The following is a 13185-nucleotide window of genomic DNA, read 5'->3' on the forward strand; positions in this document are numbered from 1 at the left end:
TGTCAAAATCGGAGAGGAAACAGTTTCTGTTGTACTGCATCTAAGATTGGTCATTTTGTCCCTGTTGTCATAGAAACACAACAGACTTGCTGGCACATTTTTTTTTGCAAATGCACAGCCTTCAAAAACAATGACATAGAAATCCATGGAAAAGTTGGTCGCTATAAATACATCACCGCTCAGAGGAGCACTGATGAATCTTAGCGACAGGACCTGAGCTGGCCAAGATAAGTAAAATCAGGCTGCACGCTGAAAGCTACTTGGCTACAGCTTTTTGTGGACAGAAGTCAGTCGTCCTATAGCAGAATCTGCAGGGAAAAACTATCAGATGCTGCAACACTGCCAAAGAACCTCATAATGCATCATGAGACCAAACACCCTTCTTTTGCCAAAAAAGTCGCCTCATTAAAATGACCTGCATGATGATGTGCATGCAGAAAGTACAAATACATCAGCAGAAACTAATTCTCAAAATAAAAGAAAGGATTGATGCCATTCTTAGTTGAAATGTGAGTCAAGGTGTAAATGAGGATTTTCCCTGAAAAGAAAGCATGAAGGGTGTTAGAGGAATTTGTTTGAACATTTCTCAGTCCCTGTCCCTGAACCACCTCAGAGACAAAAATACTAATTGGATTTTTAAGATGATGGACCAGGTGGCGCGTTCTCTGTTCTTCCCACCAGATTTTGAACATACCAGTGTTGTTTTTTCTGCCAGCTAGCACCAAGTGAAACAAGACATCTTGGTTTGTTTTATGTCAGCTTGCTAGCTAAGTAATTCACAAAGAGATTCAGCATTTTATAATGACGACCAGTTTTAATAGTGCTGCCAATGGCCATGCCAGAATGCCATAAAAGATTGAATAACAAGCATGCCTCAATCGACTCAGTAACTTTGAAGTCAGAATAATTTTCATCATCCTCAATATGCGGAAATGCATATTGATCAATTGCAACAAGTTTTGTCCCGATTTGGCCAATGCAACATAAGATATGGAGCTGAACTTGCCTTTTAGCATTGTGTTGGGTACGGTTTTCCAAGACAGTGTGGTTTTTAAGTGGCTGTGATCCTGTTGTCTAGACATTTCTTCAGTTCCCTTAGGCTAAATGTGGCTCAGAAGCGATCAGATCTCCAGCAAACATCTATCGGACTGCTTTCCTTTGTTCAGACAGCATGCAAATCCAATTATTTTTTATAAGCGGTCATAAATACCATGTCCACATGCTATTTTAAAAGCCTCCATATTAGATTTGCATTTGGACTATATCTTATTTTGTTGTCATTTCTGTCTCGGTTGTCTTGGTACTGATACGTTTGTACATGCTGACTACGATTGTTTTATCTGACAAGAAACGCTTAGATGTTTTTGAATTAATTGGTGGTAGTGCTGTGAGATGTGTGCATCATTCCTTTGCAAACTTTTCCTCATTTTTGTGGTCCTGTTGTTGTTTCAGTCAGCTCTGACATTCATTTTCCTTTAGTTGAGTGGAACAAGTCGAAGCATTGCTTGATTTCTTTGTCACCCCAAAACATTTACAACTTTAATTACAAAAATGTTGGGACACAAATTAAGACAGAATGCATGCAGATGCTTTTTGATTTATGTTTGATTTAATCCAGTGCAAAGACAAGATATTTAATGTTCTGATTAACTGATTAACAGTCTGAATTTGATGCCTGGAACATTTTCCAAAAAAATTGGGATAGGGACAACTTGTTTTTGTTGTGTATTCAATTAAATATAGGTTGAAAATCCTTGCACTCTGCAAGGACACAGTGTCCCAAATTTTTTTTGGCATAGGAGTTGTAATGAATCAGAGCACACTGGTATGCATTGAGGTTTTGGTTACAAATCACAAAGCTGCACCTGGAGAACCTGCTCTGCATGATTAGGCAGTATCTTTTCTTGGAATCGCGTGGAGGAGGGTGATGTAGCATCATGATACAGTGATAAAAGTGCTCACTTTTGTGGCCACATTTGTCATGTTGAACCAGACTTCCTCCAGCTCCGGGATCATTCCACCAACACCGGTCTCCCAGTTTATGAATTCTCCACGAGGAGACATCGATCCACTTCTGCTTGTAGGCCAGACATTGACTTTGAGCTTCAGCTAATCAAAGAGCCAATTAATGCAGGCAGCAGTATACAGATACTGAGCTGCAGCATTAATCAATGGCATACTAAGCTGCACAGGCACAGAGACTTTGTGAACTAGATGAGACAAATGGTGTCAGCTATTATGTTGTTGAGAATGATGTTGCTTGAATTACCTTCTGTTGGTTTTTATTAGGTCTTTTCTGTTGTTTTCTATTATGTTAACAAATTTTGTTGATTGCAACAGCTATGGACTGATCAGTCAAATCAATATCTTTCCTTCAGTGGCAATACTTCAGACACCAGTGACTATTCATTCATTCTTTGTCTTTATCTTATTCAGTCACCTAGAAGGAATCAAGAAATTGGTTAAATGTCAATTTTTACATGTGTCTCCTCGTCTTGGTAACATGTTAGTAGAAGGGGTGCACATAAGACTCATGAACACTAAACACTCTCTGTGAATGTTGACTGTTGAGTGTCATTTGGTCAATTATGTCATTTTAATACAAATTTGACATAATTTAGGATGTCGTTGTTATGACAACGTGAGAAACCCGCCGTGCTAGAAGTGTCTTTCTGAATCTGGCTGGACCAGGAGCCTCAGAGACCAACGGCGGCCAGTTTACAGTACAGTACCGGCGTTGTTTTCTTGTCTGAACTTGAACTTTTTTTTTGTTTAATTGCCACAAATGACCACTTTCTAAAGTCATGCACGTGACCTCCCGTCCCTCAACACAGCAAGTCGATTGTTTTTTTTTCACTGGTGCACTTAGTGAACAACCCCCACAGGCAGCCGTTTAGATCACACAAATCTCCCGCTGTCTATATGCTGTGTACTTATCAACAGTATCTATAACGATTGATCAAGGCGCCAGTTTCACCATGAGCTCTCTGGTTTCTGATATAGGCATATAAAGCTGTGGCGGAAATGAAATGGATAAATCAATAAATGGAGTTTTTTCTTCCTCTGTTCTCTTCATCCAGCCTACTCAAAAACTATTTTTGTCCAGTAAAGCTCAGCAGTATATTGCCAGATTATTTTTCGGTGATTTATTGCCAAGTATACACAGTTTGTCTGGCCGCCGTCCTCTCAGCTCCTCAGGAGCCGCTCTGCTCACAGTTGGTTCTCAGGACGGTGACGCCGCAAAGGTCAGAACGGGGTGGATTTTAACGGATGGATGCCTCAGCGGCACCTTCGTGCCGGTGACGTCTTGCTTCTGGGGTGAATTCGCTGCTAAGCTGTGTTCAGTCAGACAAGAGCACTGTGTGAAAAACACCACCCACTCACTGTTTTGAATGGGACCACTGAGTCGGCTCAGCAGGGGTGCCAACGCAAAGGTTTCAGACAACAACAAAAAAAAAAAATGCAAGATGATAAAAATGCTTATGGCTGTGATATCTTATTGACCTACTACTTTAATTGGCCTTCCTGGATTACATTAAATGTCTCATCGGTACCATGAAAAACATGCCCCAAACAACACGGCTCCTTGCATAGCGCTTACAAAGGGCTTGTTTCTGTGAGAATAAAATTGAATGTTCACACAACTTTTTAGCATCCTGTGAAAAAAAAATGAGGAAATGCAAATGTTTTTTTTATTATTATTATGTCAAAACTTAAGTTGGAGTCTCACTTAAAACTAAGAAATATAGTGCAGCTGCATCTAAATGACTAATCAGTAAAAGTTTCTTCAACTTGTCTGACAGTGAGTTTGTCATTCTGCCACCAGCTACCAAGTTAATTCCTGAAAATAAAGTTGGCTGCAGAGAATATTTCACCTCATAATAAACCTTCACAGTAGCAGTTTTGATAATTTATGCCACAGCTCATCAGTCTAAACCAGGCGGTCATTGTAGCGTCCAAAAGTTATGAACTTTGATATTAGTTTCCATCCAAACGTGACTCAAATTTGAGCAGAATTTCGAGTAAATTGGCAAAAGGAAATGTGAGTGAATGTTTGTTTACATCCACCACTGTTGGTACCAATTCTCCAGTCAGAAAACTACAATACTAAACAGGATGGAATTTGAACATTGACTATGTCAGAACGTCTCTAATGTGATACAGTACTTTAAAATGCTCAAAAATACATCGGTGGCTACAATTTTCAAATTCTTGTGTGTGTCTATGCATGTCAGTGTTTACCTGTGTCAGTACCTGTGTATATTTCTATTCTATATAAGATTATTGCCCCTTTAAGTGTGAGTTCTTGGCACATTATTGTACTATCTGTTCAAGGTTCCCAGCACATTAACAATAGTAAGACTCCACTATTGTCCCATAGTGGCTGGCACAAGCACATAATGTATTGAGAGCAGTTGGACCGCCAACACAGCCACAGCTGCAGTGGAGCCAAAGCTCTGTGTTTAGCGGAGATGGAACAGAACGGGGCACTTGACTAGTTCACGGTCCATCTCATCACCAAGTGTCTTTGGCTCGCTCAAGCTTTGTCATTGTGCAGATAAACATTCAAGTGCCATGTTTGGTCACCCGTAGAACAAACCAGCCCATTCATACAGTCCAATAGCCCCAGGGTGGATGAAAGGGGGTCATTGCAAATAAAATGCCTCTACTTGCATTTAAACTCCCCCCTGCTTCTCTCCAAACTCTCGCCTCTGTCCTTTCTCTCTATTCAAACTAATTTTTCTTGAGCTTTGGTATAAGACAAGGAGGTGGCCACGAGCCAGAGTTCGGCTGTTGGGGAGCTGAAACTTGAATGCCAAGCCCTCGAGTCCTCAGCGGAGAGATGGGATTTTGTAGCTGGAATGTGGGGGGTTTGGCTGGGCATGAAAAAGATTGGACACATTGGCAGTGGCTGGTGCCAAGGCCTCCTTGCTTGATACCCTGCTGCGCTCCAAATATGGCAGTGAGGGTGTAACTGAAAATAATCTGAGAATACTGGCACATTTTGAATGTTTGTTCAAATAATATTCTAATATTCAAATCAACAAATGCCCCTTCTATAACAAAAAATGGACTGAATCTTTTTCCTTGGACTGGGTTGCTATCATTGGCAACAGCAGCTAACGAGCAAAGATGAACGTTCCCTCTGGAAACTTAGACGACTCAGATCAAAGTCACAGTCAAGTGGGAACCAACCATGACATCACCCGTTGGTTTGTGCCGTTTTGAAGCCTCCAGTTTGGCATTATAAGGGTCGCTATCTTGGTGTTTTGCAACTAGAGGAATGCACAGCACCTTGGGGTTTGCTTGGTTTTGGCTCATCCAGTCAGCAGGATGTGATGGTGGTCTGCCTGACCACAAAGTTTCTTGTGTTACAACTAAACAGCACACTAAGATATGCTTTGAGGTGAGAATTGGGCAATGCAGCAACAGACTATTGATCATTATTTGACCAACTCTGACTAGACAGTTTGATCCAAGTTTTAGGAGGCTATGTTGGAGGCCAGAAACACAACGGTGGCTCCCTGGTCGCAAACTTTTTCATATTGCACCCGAAAGCTCCCTCCATTATTTAATATACAGTCTATAATCACAGTAGTGGACGTTGTTTGGTTGCCAAGTGGTGTCTTAAATTACACAAATGAGTGCTTTTTATTCACTATTCTAGCCATCTTTCCTCCAAAACCTCATCTCCTCACTCTGACTCGCCAGGAACTCGCTTGTAAGCTCCAGGTTAGTGTCATGTACTATCCAAACATCCTCCACACACCGCTTCACTTCATTTTAGCTCTGCACCAGTACCTCCAGGTACACAACTGTCACGTCCCACTGCATTCACCAACACCTCCCTCTCTGCATGTCAGCACTGATAACAGAATCTACTGTGTAGAATCCATAATGGGGAGGCGCGGGGAGGGACTGAATGTTATGAACTGCGAGTTACCTCCGCGACCACCGCAGTAATGGCTTTGTCAAACGGTTTCTGTCGGCTCAGGCTGAGGTGACTAATGAAACATTTCGTCCATCTTGAAGCAAAAGGTCAGCAGACTACCGGGACTCCTGGAAACCTAATCTACCAGAGATAAGCATGGTTTGAAGACCCTCAGGCCTTGTATAAAACACTTCCTCAAACACTCAATGTTGCTTCTGTTGTGTGAAAACCTCCTCAGTAAGTCAAAATTAGGCAATTCTTTAAAAAGCTTCTGGTTGCACTAATTTTACAGTACACTAATAAGACATAACAAACCAAACTTTGCATCAAAAACAAAAACTAGGAATAATGTTCTTTATTAGAATATATTATACCCTTATACTTTATCAGACTTAATTAGAGAGTAATTTGTGACACATTATAACAGAACTATACTGTAAATTAAAGTACATGGTTTCCCACTTTTAAACACTCGTCACACTTAATTAGAGGGTAATTAAGGACACATTAGAGCAGAACTATACTATAAACTAAAGTGATTCCTACTTTATTGATCAGATCACATTATCTGCCTACAGTATTCAGCGGTGGTGAGTAACGAAGTATGCTCTGTCACACGCTGTGTGTGTGGAAATAATTCCAGGTAGGCTTTTAATGTTGTATTGTTTTTATTGGGGTGAAAAATACCACATAATAAATGTATATACTGCCCCTGAAACCAGAAAGAAATCTCAATTATTTAACAGACTAGGGGAACTCCTTGCAGTCAGCTTTAATCTAATTTTATGTGGTGATACAGGTACATCAGAAAAGTAGTCGAGTAATATTTGACCGGGAGTATCTATACTCTGACTCAAGTACTGAGGTTTACAGTACAGTTCTGTTGTAAACTTTCTAACACAAATCCATTTTAAAGCTCACTTGCGTGAAGTAAAACATGAAGTGCCATTTCTGGGGAAAAAAAAGACATTTCTATGACACAGTTCGTCAACCACCGCAAAGATATATTTCATTTATCTTGCACTTATGTGATTCATGCTGCTCTATCATCCTTAGAGAAATCTCACTGACTGCACCAGCAGCTAAATTCACTTCACATCATTATTCAGTTGTGTCTGTTTTTGTGCTGACCTTTAACGAATCAGACACTTTCCAAACATTGCACAGAGTCAGAAATCACAAATATAATCTTCTAAAGAGTAATGTAGGTAAACACACGATCACCATAGTCCTCTATGTTGAGTATTCAGCTTAGCTTAAGTTGTCCATAATTGATAACAGCATGTATACACTATTTGTATTATTCATTGCCCATGTCAGTTGCAATTTTCTTCAAACACATTGCGTTGCAGTGAAGCATGGGAGGGCGTTTAATGCTGAAACCTCACAGAAATTCATGCAGACCTGAAGGAATTTCAACTGCTTACCATACCAAGTTGAACTTTTTAATCTCTGCAGAGAGTGAGTACATATTTGCATGCATTAAAACGCAGCGTTACAAAGCGGGGGACGTCAAATGGGGATCTTCAGTCTGGAGCTTGAAGGAAAGTTTTAGACTGAATAATTGCACAGAAAATCTCATTATAGCTCAATGTAATGAGAAATATACCCCCCTGTCAGTCAAAACTTTTATAGGAGTTCAGAGGGTGCTTACATTATTTAGCATGAGCAACTTTTGACAGCTCATGGAGCAAGCTACAGCAGTGGACCCCTTGGTGTTCTGTCATTTCTCCAGACATGAATATAAATTAAAGTATATGCCCGACCATATTTTATCTTTGACTGGAAAATAAGATGCATTCTCATAATCCAATACTCCGAGGTTGCAGCAGAGACTAACAAACCCAACAAACAAGGCCCATTATGCTGACTGGACGGAGATTTAGCTTTATGATACACCCCGTGTAAATGTGGAACATTGGCTTCCATTATGTGAACACGAGTCCAAACAAGCAATTTATCCCTTAGCTCATGTACAGGGAGAACAAAGAAGAAATTGGATGATATTTTAGCATAAATAAACAAAGGCCCTCTGGGTACTTGCAGGATAAAGCTAACAAGCCAACGGTAAAACACAAACATGGCATTCTGTAAATTGAATATGGAAGACAGAACGGATTGTCCTCGTCCTCAGTTTCAGCTGAAGCTGTTGTAAAATGTTCAAACACTTTGAATGTGTAATAATTTAAAAGATATGACCAAACAAATGCAAATGTAGTGCAAACAGCTGTTTAGGGGCTGACTTACATGTGGACAAATAGCTGCATAAAATAAAGTGCTTAAATAAAGCTTTTTATAAGCTTTTGACTGAATTTGAAAAGACAAATGCAATTAAAAGAAACTCATTTAATGAGTTGACTGAACTCTGCACAGTGCATTCATTCAACCCAGATCAAAAGACTTTAAGTTAGAAGAACTCATATTTATAAGTTTCGAAGTATTCTGAATAAATAATAATACTGCCAGAAATTTTAAATTTAGTTGACTTGAATAACTAAAACTTTTATCGCATCATTCAAAGTCCGAAGTTTACAGTTATTACCGTTTAGCTCAGTGGTTCTCAACCTTTTTCACGATCCCCGCCAGAATAATCAGGTTGGTGTTCACAGCCCCCGATAAGCCAGAGACTGTGTAGGGATTACTGTGAAAGCTACCAGACTCACACAAAAAGAGCATTGCTTTGACTCTCACAAACACAGTCAGTGACATCTATTTTAAGCCAAATTAACTGCTAGAATATGGCCTTCATTTCCCATCATGCTCGCTGAACTGAGTCATTTAAGTTTGCTGTATAATGTTAGAAAATGCACGTTACTTTTTTTAATGTTTGCAATGGTCAGGTGTTTTTATATTGATAGTTATCATCTTTGTGCTGATTTACAGTGTTGCTGCTTACCAGAACATGCTATTTTAATTTATTCGCCACAACCATCTGATGAGCCAACAGAATTATCTCGCCAACCCCCCGGGGGTTTTGACTCACAGGTTGAGAACCACAGCTTTACTGAATGTGCGTGGGCCAGCATATGAGGACAAATAGCGACACTGATAAATGGAAATAAAAAGATTTGTTGAACAAGTCCCTGATTTACAGTTTAATTAATAGAGGCTAACCTAAATGTGGAAAAATAGTATTTATATATTGAAACTGAAAAGAAAGATTTGTTGAACATTATTTATTTATTTTCTGTACGAGAGGCAGTGCACATTAATCAACATTGCAGTTTAGATGTTAGCTAGTAAGTTAATTTTCATCCATAGTCCCTGGGCAGGATATAACAAATTAATGCATGATGTCATCAATCCAGTACTACAAAAAGTACTCTAAAACATTACAGTACATAGATGCAACATAGTATAAGTTAAGTTATTATATTTAAATAACAAATTATTAAATTTTATTGTGAAAAATGCTTGTTTTTGTTTTGTGATTCTGCTGTTGCAATGCCTGATCTACTTACAGTTAAATTAAGGATCTTGTAGACCCATAATGAAGGGTTTTGAGCTCATGTTTACTAAATGCAAACAGTACAAAGTCAACCAAAAGTCAATGAACAACACATGCGGCCAATCAAGTCTGTAACCAAAGACAAAGCTGTGCAAACGCTAACGCCGAGACAATGACAGCAGCATACACGTGCATTCAACTCCCACGCTTAGCCCACATGGAGCAATCAAGCCCCTTAAACACTCCCCCCCCCACACATCCCATCCCGACCCACTCCACCCCTCCGATGTATGACATCCCATTGTGCATGTGCTACGAGGAAGAAGGAAAAAAAAGACCCTAAACCTATTGCCTGTAAAGGACTGGTCCCAATGAAAGTGAATTAAGTAACAAAGGAGGCACTTACATTCAAAAGCCTCACATGGTCCTCCGACAGAGAAGAAGAGAAGCGTGCAGTGATTCCAGCCTGGGAAAACAATAGTAACCTTGAAGAGAGAACGAGAGAAAGAAGGGTAGGAAGAAAAAAAGTAGTAGTTAGTGACAAGACAAGAAAGGTGAGAGAAAGAGAAGACGCAGATTCATGCATCCACACACCCAGCGTACACGCAAATCAAAACACTTAGGATCTTTTCTTGCATCTCCCCTCCTCCTCCTCCTCCTCCCCTCCTCCTGTTCAGCTTTGCCTACCCCCCACCTCCCGCGCACACCCCCCCCAACCCATGCCTTCGGGTTTTACTTGTCATGTGTTCAGGCTCAGGCAAGCGTGAAGCGGGCTGAGGAAACCAGCGCTGCGAGTGCTTTGTCCAGCGGTTGGGAAACTCATGCCTCCATTACGTGCAACATTGAGCTTCTCGGCCACTTCTGCGCGTTTGATCCACGGCAGATGGACGGCGAGGCAGGGGACGGTATCCAGCATCTTTGGCTCATCTAACACACCTTCCTGGGATCTCATTCTGACAACGAAAAAATAGAGAAATCATGTGGAAAAATGCAGATAAATCTTTCAGAGGAATGTGTCCAGTTCCCAGAAAGAGAAGTCAACTCCAATATGGATAATAAGAGTCCCAAAATAAAGAGATCTTGCTGTGCAACCATTTGCTGATTACACAAGATATCACACTCCATATATCTGTTTCTTTTTTTTCTCGCTTTCAAAGCTGATGCAAACTGCCTCAATTTTTAGTAATGTTTGCAATTTTTCCCAGCTTTGAGTTGCTTTTAACTTTTACTGGTTGTCACCCAAGGGAACAGAAGCACAGAGCAGCAGGCTCAGCAGTGTTTTCAAATTCAGACTCAGACAGTTTAACTTCAAACTTTAAAACTGGGTTTGTGAAGACTAATACAAAGTGTTTGATTTGCAAATTGCTGGTAGTTGACTTTGAGAGGTGTTTTATGTTCCCGTGTGAGGGTGGCCAAATTTAAAGAGTCAAAGTTATGGACACTGGAGCTCAGTCTTCCCAGGACGCTTCTTTAAGACGAAGGCGATTTCTCTGTGTTTGCTGACGATGCCATTGTGTGTGTTATTGAATGTGAATAATTTGATGAACAAATTAGTTGGAGTCGATTTTAGATTGGTTAACCAAAACAGTTTGTCTGTCATTGTTTTGCACAAGTTATTTGATTTACAAAGTTATTTAGCTGTTAGTTAGCATACAACTTACTGTTCTTTGTGAACTGTAGAACAAATTTGTAAGGTAGTTTTTTGTTGACAACCCTGTAGTTTTTGTACGCAAACATGGTTAAAATAATTGCAAAAGTTTGGGGAATATTTCATCTTAAACCAGAGTATGTCTGTAACAAATTTAACTGTGATCGATCCAATAGTTGTCATGACATTTTACTGAAGAAAGTGTTTTTCTTCTTTGTGGACAGGATAGTAAGGGTTAAAAAGCAGCATGTGTGCATGTTTGCATGATTGACAGGTGTCTCAGACAATCACACTCAGCTGTTCTGTTTACCCCAGCGGAGCTTCACCTACCATTTGGATTATTTCTGTAACTGAAAGCAAAGGAGGTGAGAACTGATAAACCCAAATACAAGCTTCAAAACTCCTAAACCTCAAATATGTCAAAACTTCAGAACCTTTCTCTGCAGTCCGTGGCAGAAAGCTTTTTTTTTTTTTTCACGCACTGTCATCCCTCTTATCTCTTTCTGATGTCCTTTCTGACAAGAGACCTAAGGCTGAAAACCACTCTGCAGGTCAGTGTGCAGATTCATCCGCACGAACCAGGCCATTGACATGAAACTCAACACAAGTGCATGAATGAGTTTTTTGTAGTTGGCGTCATTTTGCTGCCATTATACAGGCAGCTCAAATGTGTCTGGAGAGGAATTCATATGGCTAAGTCTCACAGATTAACCCAATTGCCCATAGTCTGCTAGGAAAGCAATTTGGACCCCCCCGCTGACAGTGGTTAGGATTTTGAATGACCTAAGCTGTTCCAACAGCCCCCTAACAACATGATCAGCAGCTCAGTCAAGCTCCACCAGGGAGCATAAGACCTGCTGATGAGGACAGGCATGCCTAATCATCTGCTTCAATGCTGGTGCAAAAAAAAAAACAGATTAAAGTGAATAGTGAATGTGCCATGCTTTTGAGTGACGACTATTTCATACTCAGTAAAGATTACTGAGGATGTGGAGCTGATTTTCGTGTCTCTATCCTCTCTTCGTCATGCCCATAGACATGGAGGGAGATAATCTTGAGATGTGCTGGTTTGCCAGGGAAGTGGTGGGATAATCTTACAAGCCACCCAGGAGAAGGCCTTTGGTCTTTCATGTGCATTATCTTAGTCAGATTATGCATGTGCAACTATTTTTGTGTTTCTGCTGAAAAGGCAACTTGCCGAAATGGCCCTATTGTTGCATATTGCTTTGATAAGAGCCGTTCTGGCACGCTATAAACAATGCTACGGGATCGTGAGCGATCGCAGAGGAGGGGGTAGACAATGCACAGTGTAGCTCCCACGAGATATTTCAAAGCTATATCGCTCAGGGTTGCAGCTGTCCCAAGAGCTCAAAGATCAGTCCGTATGTTCCATGCCAACCTCTGGCGCATTTTAATGCTTTCATCCTGCAATGGAACATATTATGAAAGGCCTGTTGTGTCTTACATTACTTCAACCTAGAGGTGAGTGGGGCATTTGCTTTCATTTTATTACCAGTGTACCAGCTGTGTCAGGGTAGTAGAGTTCAAACTTAAAAAAAAACTTGTCACATGCTCAGCTCTGGGCGAAGGTGGAAATGATAGAACACAGATGACCAAGTATTCAGGTGACTCCATATAATTGCAGCTTCCCTGGTTTGATTACATGTCTACATACATTCCTACAACTAAATAACATGTAGTGGCTGCAGCATCCCACTGGAATGCGAGTGTAACTTTAACCGTCACTCCAGTTTCCACTGAAAAGATGAGAAAGCATCAGCTCTGTGTGCATGAAAATGCATTTCTTTTGGAGATTTTCTGATGATTTTGCTAAAAATTGGTGTGCTACATTTGGATGGAAAGTTGACAGTTGTCTAAAACTGAAGAAAATCTGATAGAATTAACATCTCTTGCCGTTTTGCATGCATGGACTTTTCTACAATGTGCAAAAAAAGTGTAAACGGAAGGAATCTGTTTTTGGATTTAGCTTGTGAGGATTTGGTGATGTCACTTTTAAGAGACACTTGTTATATCACAATATTTCTGCCATTAAAAAGTAACTAGTAGAGTACTTTTACCAAAAATGAAAACCCCTTTATAATTTCTTGTTGGACGTATGTCTGCCTTTGAATTTATTGACTCTACATCATTGTATAG

At 40.3% G+C, this 13185-nt stretch overlaps 1 protein-coding gene across 1 annotated transcript in view; it reads right to left on the reverse strand.

Annotated features, from left to right (window-relative positions):
• The window catches only part of LOC146304818 (E3 ubiquitin-protein ligase Midline-1-like), a 71431-nt gene extending 61449 nt beyond the window's left edge, over positions 1 to 9982 (reverse strand). Inside the window, exon 1 of the mRNA XM_084713535.1 lies at positions 9787 to 9982. The gene's annotated coding sequence lies outside the window, so the exon portion shown is untranslated. The remainder of the gene's footprint in view (positions 1 to 9786) is intronic.
• Positions 9983 to 13185: the final 3203 nt, after the last annotated feature.

The sequence above is a fragment of the Lutjanus erythropterus genome, chromosome 24 (assembly GCF_056507025.1).
Source record: "Lutjanus erythropterus isolate fLutEry1 chromosome 24, fLutEry1.hap2, whole genome shotgun sequence".
In the NCBI taxonomy this organism is placed as follows: domain Eukaryota; kingdom Metazoa; phylum Chordata; class Actinopteri; order Lutjaniformes; family Lutjanidae; genus Lutjanus; species Lutjanus erythropterus.